At 34.0% G+C, this 9250-nt stretch overlaps 1 protein-coding gene across 1 annotated transcript in view; it reads right to left on the bottom strand.

Annotated features, from left to right (window-relative positions):
• TENM4 (teneurin transmembrane protein 4) overlaps positions 1-9250 on the bottom strand; it is a 2614134-nt gene that overhangs the window by 2045961 nt on the left and 558923 nt on the right. The gene's annotated exons all lie outside the window — the stretch shown is intronic.

The following is a 9250-nucleotide window of genomic DNA, read 5'->3' on the forward strand; positions in this document are numbered from 1 at the left end:
TTAGGAGAACTATGGAGCATGGTGTCAGCATCATATTCAAAATTCCCTCTCTTGGTAAGATGAAAAAATCACCATGGATAATTGGCCCCGGCTAATTAAGGTACATTAGATTATTGGTATCTGACATTTTTAGATAAAGAAGAAGATTAATATAAATAGAAATATATAATGTATAAGACATGATATGGTGTAGTAAAACATGCTCCTATGTAGAACTTACTTTGTTTTGTAAAGGGTGATTTAATTATTACAGCTTGCAATGTCCGCCTTTTATTGAGATTAACAAGGTAGAATGCTATAGTCACACACTGAATCCTATTACTGGCATGAATCTAACAAGAACCAGTCACTTCATTCAAATTCTTTCTTCCTTCAAAATGCAATTAACAGACTGTGATTAGTTGAACAAATTCCAAATCGTATTCAAATGAAAGCAATTTACCCAGAGTCTGGGTCCAACAGGTGATCATTTCAAAGCTCCTGGAAGAATTGGATGGTTTCATCTAATTGTTCTCAGGAAGAAATGGATTTAAACGCATGGTTCCAACAGGCCCCTTCATGCACAGCCCATATGGTGGTTCAGTGCAAGCCTTTCAGCTTCATTAGCCCAAAGGGCAGCCTGGGTAATTACGTCTTGCTTCCAAAATATTTTTACGGTGAATAAAAATGTTTCAATCTAGCAGAAAATAACAGCTGAAACTTCCTAACAACTAAGCAAAGAAAGTTGTAGGTGTATGTGTATATAGAAGGGTGTTTGTATTGGGGAGTGGGGAGGAGAGTACCAAACGACTAATAATAAAAATTATGTGATGCATTGAAAAATACTTCACTTACTTTGTACAATCAGACTGTGAGGTGTGCAGTACTTCCTCCATTATTCCAAGGAAGAAACTAAGGCTTAGAAGGTATTAATAAAATTTGCAAAAATCACACACATTGTTTAAACAGAAAGAAGCAGGATATTCAAAACCACATGTAAATATATAACACAAAAGGCCTTTTTCTTTCCTCTCTACCAGGTTGCCTTTATTTCTATTTCACACACCATAGAAATTTGGTTGAAACATTTTGTTTTCAGTTCACCAAAAAAGTTAATTTAAAAACTATATGCACTTTTTTTTTTTGGTTTGGTTTCCAGTCTGCATATCAGGAAGGAACTTGGAAATAACCAATCCATTGTAACAAGTAAAAAGCTAAACAGACTGAAAAATCACAACTCTTTCTGGATCTGTAAAGAGAGGTGAGGACATAGGGCAAACAGCTGCCTGCATGACTGGAGAAAAAGACAGGTGCATAGAGAGAGCCGTGACTTACCAGAGCAGGGACTTCTGAGTGGAGACCACTGTGGGAACCACTGCCCAGGTAGAAAAACCTAAACTGTAACTGATGAACTGCTCAAAGCTCAGTATGGACAAGTCTGAGAGTTAAAAATGTCAAGGGGACCCAGTCATACAGGGGGCTACACACTATTGTGAGTTTTACCTCCAGGAGCTTGACCAAGTAACCACAGTAAATATCAAAGAAAAATCTGCGATGCTTCCAGCAGGGGGAAGGGAAAGGAACCATTGCAGAATATACCCGTGTACTCTGTTCTTCTTGGCAAGGCCTGCCCTCAGAAGAAACTAGGTAACTAGCGGCTTATCTGCTGGGTGATTATCAGAGTCTAACTGAGCTGGGTGCAGTGAAATACCCAACTCCAGCCCACTCTAGCGAGCCTTTTCCACTTAAAATGAGAGAAGGAAGGCAAACAAACAAACAAACTGAAAAACACTTGTGAAATTTACAGTCCAGGGGGACAGGCCCATTACAAAACTGATACTTTATCACAGGACTATAGAATGTTTCCCCTCCACACCTTGCCACCATATTACCAAAGGCCTATTTACAGATGTTCCTTTTGCCTGGTACATCACGTATTAAGAAGAAAAGGTAAGGGATATTAAAAGGGAAAAAATGCACACACCCACAATTTAAAGAAATAAAGCAATCATCAGAACCATACATGCCATAGATATTGGAATCATCAGACTGGTAATTTCAAACAATTATGATTAATATGCTAAAAGCTCTAGTGGAGAAAGTAGACATCATTCAAGAAGAAATGGGCAATGTAAGCAGAGAGACAGAAATCCTAAGATGTAGCCAAAAAGAAATGCTAGAGAAATGTAGTAGAAACAAAAATTTAATTTGATAAGCTTTTAGTAGGTTGTACATGATGTGGAAAAAATCTATGAACTTGAAGATGTATCAATATACCACCAAAAATGAAAACAAAGAGAACAAAGAATAAGAAAAAGATAACAGACAATCCAAGGATTTTGGAATGTCAATAAAATTTTTAAAATATGTGTAGGATAACAGAAAGAGAAGAAAGAAAGGAACAGAAGTATTTGGAACAATAATGACAGGGAATTTCTCCCAAATTAATGTCAGACACAAAACCACAGATTTAAAAAGCTCAGAGAACACCAAGCAGGAAAAATGTCAAAAAAACAAACAACAACAACAACAAACCCTACATTTAGACATGTTGTTTCAAACTATAGAAAATCAAAGATAAAGAAAAAAAATTCTTCAAGAATCCATAAGGAAAAAAATTCCAACTTCTCAGCAAGCAAGAAGAGAGTAGAATACAATATTTAAAGTATTTAAAAAAAAAAAAGGCATCAACCTGGAAGTCTGTACCCTGCAAATTATCTCTCAGAAGTAAAGTAGAAACAAAGACCTTCTCAGAAGAACAGATGGGAATTTGTCACCAGTAGTCATGCTTCACAAGAAATGTTAAAAAAGTTCTTCAGAGAGAAGAAAAATAATACAGGTCAGAAACTTGGCTATATAATAAGAAAGGAAGATAATTAAAGAAAGAATAAATAAAGGTAAAATAAATTATTTTTCTTATTCTTAATTGATCTAACAGATAACATTGTGTTCAAAATAATATTGTATTCATCAATGTGTATATATAAGTTTGCTTATATATAAGTAAAATGAATGATAGCAATGTTACATGGGAAAAGGCGGAAATTAGGATTATTTTGTCATTATGAGGTATTCAGACTACTCTACTTGTGAAGCAGTATAGTGTTATTTTTAAAAATAAATTTATGAAGCATATAAAATGTTAAAGTCATGATATAGCTACTGTGGGAAATGCAAATATTGCACGTGGGTCTTCTTCCTTTATCTCCTAGGTGGAAGTTAAAAGAAGTCCCTCCCCTCTCAAAACCCTACAGTAATATAATCTTAGGTAGTCAGAGAAATATATTTCCATCTTTAAATTATAGAAAACTATCTCTGTTTACCCAGCACTCAACCTGACAAACAATCCTCTTGACTCTGCCTTTAAAATGTATTTATAATTAGCATACTTTAATTTCAGCATTTCTTAGAAGGCAAGTCTAGTGGCAATAAACTTCCTCAGTTTTTGTTTGTCTGGGAAAGGCTCTATCTCTCCTTTATTTCTGAAGGGCAACTTTACTGGATAAAATTTTCTTTGTTGGTAGTTCTTTTATTTCAGCACCCTGAATATATCATCCCACTCTCTAATAGCCTGCAAAGTTTCTGCTAAGAAATCTGCTGAGAGTTTATAGAAATCCCGTTGTATGTGAGGAACATTTTTTTTTCTTCTTACCACCTTTAATATTTTCTTTGTTTTTGATTTTAGATAGTTCTATTGTAATGTATCTTGGAGAAGATCTCTTTGAGTTGAGTATTTTAGGGGATCTATGAGCTTCATAAACTTGGATGTCCGAATCTCTCCTCAGGTTTGGGATCTTCTTAGCCATTATTTCTTTAAATAAGATCCCTACCTCTTTCCCCTTTTCTTCTCCTTCTGAAACTGCAAGGGTTGTTTCACTTTGTGGTATCCCATAATTCCTGAAGGCTTTCCTTAACTATTTTTCTTTTCTTTTCTGTTCTCCTTTGATGGGATAATTTCAAATAATCTGTCTTTGACTTCACAGATTCTTTCTTCTGCCTGATCAAGTCTATTGTTAAGGCTACCTATTGAATTTTTCATTTTACTCATTGTATTCTTCAGCTCCAGAATTCTGTTTGGTTCCCTATAATGATTTCTATTTCTCTGTTAAACTAGTTTTCTTCCTGTATTGTTTTCCTGATTTCACTGAATTGTTCTTCTGTTTTCTCTTGTCGTTTACTCAGCTTTCTTAAAACAACTATTTTAAATTCTTTATCAGGCAAATCAAAGACCTCTATTTCTTTTGGGTCAATTACTGGGAAATTATTGTGCTCCTTTTGTGGTGTCATGTTTTCTTGATTTTTCGTGTTCCTTAAAGTCGACTGCTGATGTCTTTACATTTAAAGACAGAACAACATCCTTCGATCTTTACTGAATGATTTCAGTAGATAAATCCTTCTGTCATCCCTGTTAGGGATTCTGAGACTGTTTCAGACCTTTCCTATGGACACACCTGCTCTACACTTCTTATTCCATCATTGGGGAAGTTCTTAAGATTGTATGCCTTCTCTTGACCCTGTAAAGGCAAGCCAGGTGCTGACAATGCCCTATTTATTTTCCTTAGGGTGATGTTAAGTGCTCAAGTTTGTCTGTTTTCTCCCAAGCCTACAGACTTGGGCCAGCTTTCTGAGTGTGCTTGCTAGTTACCTACATTACCAATGTCACACTCCCTACAAGAGTGTGCATAGGGAGCTGGTTGTGGAGTTGGTGTATGTATGTGTGTGTGTGTGTGTGTGTGGCATGCAGAGCATTGTGGGCCAGTTGTGGGAATCTTCAGGTGAGGTGTCCCCAGAGACATCTGGGTGTGCTTCCTGATGGAGTACTCAAAGCTGTTGGTAAGGTTCACATCCTATGATAACCTCAGAGCCCTGGCTGCTGTTCTGTTGGTCCTTCATTGCCCCTCAGCTGTACAGAAAACTCCAGTATTCTGGATAGGGTGAGAAAGAAGGGAGTCTCTTTGGTAGCATCCTGCACAGCTGGGGAAACCAAGTAATTACTGATAAACTTTTGTTTTCCCTTTTGAGGAAACTACAGGCCAAGAAGATTAAGCTGTGCTACCTTGGGGGAGTAGTATTGCAGGTAAGATAAAACTTTCTCTTTTCAATGAGTTCAACATCAGATACTTATTTATCTGTCTGTCTATCTATCTATCTATCTATTGGTCTATCTATTTATATACAACAGTGTGCTAGAAATTCTTTGCTAGACTCCCAGAATTGTACAGACACTCTTGTTCATGGGAAACTGTCAGAATCACTGTTCTTTGGAATGAAGATGATGTTAAACTCTTATTCCACCATTTTTCTGATATCCACCTATTATAATGTTATTTGAACATGGATTTGGATTAGTTGTAAATGTATATTATAAACTCTCAGACATCCACTAACATAATTTAAAAAAAAAGAATTTTAGCTGCTATGGTAGAAAAGGAGAGAAAATGGAATCATATAAAATACTCAGTTAAAATTACAAAAGGCAGAAAAAATGTGGAAGTCAAAAAGTAGAAACAAAGAACAAGGAAAACAAATAGAACACAGTGACAAATATGGTAGCTGTTAATTCAACTATCAATAATCCCTTTGATACTAATTAAAAGGTAAAAATAGTGTAGATCAAAAACCAAGACCCAATTATATGCTGTCTATAAGAAACTCATTTGAAATATAAAGACATATATTAACCCATCCAGAAAATGGAGAAAAAGATAGCACATTAACACTAATCAAAAGAAAGTAGGAATAGTTATGTTAATTTCAAACAGGGCCAACTTTAAGGTAAGGAAAGCTATTTATTGTAAAGGAGGGCATTACATAATAAGAAAGGGGTAAATTCTCCAAGAAGAAATAATTCTTAATGTATATAAACCTAAAAGCAGAGCATAAAACTACATGAAGCAAAAGCTGGAAGATTTCCAAGGGGAGGTAGATGGATCCACTGTATAGTTGGACACTTTAATACCCCTAATATTAGAAATGGACAGATTCATCAGGCTAAAAATCAGTAAGGGCACAGTTGAACTAAATATTACCATCAATCAATCGGATATAATTGACATCTAGACTACATTGTCCAGCAACAGTAGAATACATCTTTTTCTTCAAGCTCATATGGAACATTCACCAAGAAATATCTTATTTGGGGTAATCAAACACACTTTGAAAAATGTAATAGAAAGCATACAGTGTCTGTTCTCAGACTACAATAGAATTAAATTAGAAATCAATACAGAAAGATAACTGGAAAATTCTAAAAAGCATAGAGATTAAACAACATACTTTTAAATAACATACAAGTAAAAGAAGGAATCTCAAGAGAATATTTAAAATATTTTGAACTTAATACAAAAGAAGACATAATTTATAAAAGTTTGCGGGATACAACAAAAGCAGGACTTAGAGGGAAATTTATAGTACTGAATGTGTATATTAGAAAGGAATAAAAATCTAAATTAAGCTTCCATCTTAGGAAACTAGCAAAAAAGATAAAATTAAATTTAAATTAAGGAGAAGAAAAGAAATATAAGAATTAGATCAGAATTCAGTGAAACGGAAAATAGGAAATAAATAAAGAAAATTAATAAATCCAAGGGCTGATTCCTTGAAAAAAATTAATAAAATAGATAATTCTCAAGTCAGACTAACTTTATAAAGAAAAAAAAAGGAAAAGAAAGAGAAAGAAGACACAAATTACTAACATCGGAAATGAAGGAGAAGACATCAATACAGATACAACAGACATTAAAAGGATAATAAAGGAAAACTATGAACAACTCTATGCCCACAAACTTGATAACTTAGGCAAAATGGACCAATTCCTTGAAAGACACAATTTGCCAGGCCTTCAACATGAAGAAATAAATAACCTGAATAAATCAATATAAGAATTTGAATTAATAATTAATACATTCCTAAAATGGAGAGCACCAGGTCTAGGTATGTTCACTAGTAAATTCTACCAAATTTTAAAGAAAAAATTCCAATTCTTTACAATGTCTTTCAGAGCACAGAAGCAGATGAAATACTCCCTACCTTATTCTGTGAAGCAAGCATTACCCTAATGCCAAACCTAGACAAAAACATCACCAGAAACAAAAGCTATAGATCAATATTTTTGATGAACATAGATGTAAAAATCCTCAGCAAAATAACAGCAAATCCAATCTAATAATAGTTAAAAATAATTATATGCCACAATCCTGCAGGATTTATCCCAGGTATGTAAATCAGTTTCATTATTTGAAAATTAATTAATATAATCCATCACATCAACAAACTTAGAAAGAAAAATCACATGATTGTGTCAATAGATGCAGAAGAAGCATTTCACAATATCTGACACACATTTATGATAAAAACTCTCAGTAAACTTGGAATAGAGGCGAACTTCTTCAACTTAATAAAGAATATCTAGTCCTAGTCCTAGAATGCTAGTTCTATAACTAGCATTATTTTTAATGGTGAGAAACTAGAAGTTTTCCTATTAAGGCAAGATGTCCCCTACCATTACTTTTCAACATTGTAATGGAATTACTAGCTAATGCAATAAAAGAAGTAAAGGAAATAAACTGTATATAGATTGGGATAAAAGGAGTAAAACTGATCATAAATGACATGATTGTTTATGTAAAAAAAACGGAAAGAATTGACAAAAAACAAATGATTATAGAAAGTTCGCAAAATATAAAGTCAATGTATGAAAGTCAAATATATATATATATATATATGAACAGAGGGGAAATGAATGAACAAGGGAAACTTAAAATTAAAAATACAATGCCATTTATATTAGCTCCCCCAAAAATGAAATACATAGGTACAAGTCTAACAAAATACATACAAGATCTATATGAGGAAACTACAAAAGTCTGATGAATGAAAAAAGAACTAAATAAAGGGAGAGATTCCATATTTATGGGTAGGAATACTCAAATTGTCAAGACATCAGTTTTTTTCTAACTTGATCTATGTATTCAACGTCATTCCAATCAAAACCCCAGCAAGTTATATAGTAGATACCAACAAACTGATTCTGAACTTTACATGGAGAGGCAAAAGACCCAGAATAACCAACACAATACTGAAGGAGCAGAATAAAGTTGGAAGACCAACAGTACCCAACTCCAAGACCTACTGTAAAGCTATAGTAATCAAGACAGCATGGTACTGGAAAAAGAAGAGGCAAATAAATCAAAAGAACAAACTAGAGAGCTCAGAGATGAACCCCATAAATACAGTCAACTGATATTTGACAAGGGAAAGAAATCAGTACAATGGAGTGAAAATAGTTTTTTCAACAAATGATGTTGGAGCAACTGGACACCCATATTTAAAAGAAATAGATCTGGACACAGACTTTACATACTTCACAAAAATTAACCCAAAATGGATTATAGATAAATCTATAATGCAAACCTATAAAACTCTTAGAAAATGATATAGAAGTAAAATTATATGACCTTGGTATGGTGATGCCTTTTGAGATACAACATCAAAGATCCATGAAAGAAATAACCGATAACCTAGACTTTGTTAAAAATTAAGAAAAATGTCTGCTCTGTGAAAGACAACATCAAGAGAATGAGAAGACAAGCCACCGACTGGGAGAAAATATTTGTGAAAGACCCATCTAATAAAGAATTGTTTTCAAAGTATATAAATACTTCTTAAAATTCAACAGTAAGAAAACAACCTGGTTTAAAAGTGGGGACAAAGACTAACAGACAACTCATCAAAGAAGATACACAGATGGCAAATAAGCATATGAAAAGATGTTCAACAGCATATGTCACCAGGGAAATGCAAGCTAAACAACTATGAGATGCCACTTGACACCTATCAGAATGGCCAAACGCCATACGACACACAACACAAGATGCTGGTGAGAATGTTGAGCAACAGGAAATCTCATTCATTGCTGGTGGGAATGCAAAATCTTACAGCCACTTTGGAAGACAGTTTGGCAGTTTCTTATAAAACTAAACATAGTCTTACCATATAATGCAGGAATCACACTCCTTGGTACTTAGCTAAAGGAGTTGAAAAGTTACATCCACATAAAAAACCTGCACGGAAATGTTTATTGAAGCTATATTCATAATTGCCAAAATGTGAAATCCACCAAGATTTCCCTCAGTATATTAATGGATAAATAAACTGTGGTATGTTCAGACAATGGCTATTATTCAGTGCTTAAAAAAATGAGCTATCAAGCCATGAAAAGACACAAAGGGACCTTAAATGTATACTAGTAAGTGAAAGAAGATAATGTGAA

Source organism: Camelus ferus, chromosome 10 (genome assembly GCF_009834535.1).
Source record: "Camelus ferus isolate YT-003-E chromosome 10, BCGSAC_Cfer_1.0, whole genome shotgun sequence".
In the NCBI taxonomy this organism is placed as follows: domain Eukaryota; kingdom Metazoa; phylum Chordata; class Mammalia; order Artiodactyla; family Camelidae; genus Camelus; species Camelus ferus.